Genomic DNA, 518 nt, shown 5'->3' on the forward strand with positions numbered 1-518 from the left:
CTGTAGAGCACCGGAGGAGAGGTTACCTTGATATCAGAGAGCCGCGGGGTGGTACGGGGCACGGGTGTTGGTGTGTGTGATGGTCCGTGTCGAGTGGTTCAGGGCTTTAGTTTTGTATTTGTTAGAAAAAAGCCCCTGTAGATGTTGAAATCAGCAGCAGGTCAACTCAGGACAAGTTTTGAACCTTACGTGTTGTGGGGTTGCCAAGGGTTTGTTCCAACTTAGTTTCAGGGGAACGAGAGGCAAAGACAGGGGCCATGTAACAAAGCTAAGCTTTACTATCTTTTTCATCGATTTAAACTGTGATAACGATGCTTGTGTTTGAACTGGGGGGGGGGGTGACTCGAGGTCCTGCCGCAGACCGGTAACAAACATTTTCCCTTTGCCTTCACTGAGCTCGGCCGGGGGCCGCCCCTTTCCCTTCCCTCCCCTTCCCGCTCCCCGCCCCGCCCCGCCCCGCCCCGCCGCCTATCCCCCGGGACCGGCCGCGGGCCGCCCACACGGGACGCGGCCGCGGG

Source organism: Aythya fuligula, chromosome 1 (genome assembly GCF_009819795.1).
Source record: "Aythya fuligula isolate bAytFul2 chromosome 1, bAytFul2.pri, whole genome shotgun sequence".
NCBI classification, from domain to species: domain Eukaryota; kingdom Metazoa; phylum Chordata; class Aves; order Anseriformes; family Anatidae; genus Aythya; species Aythya fuligula.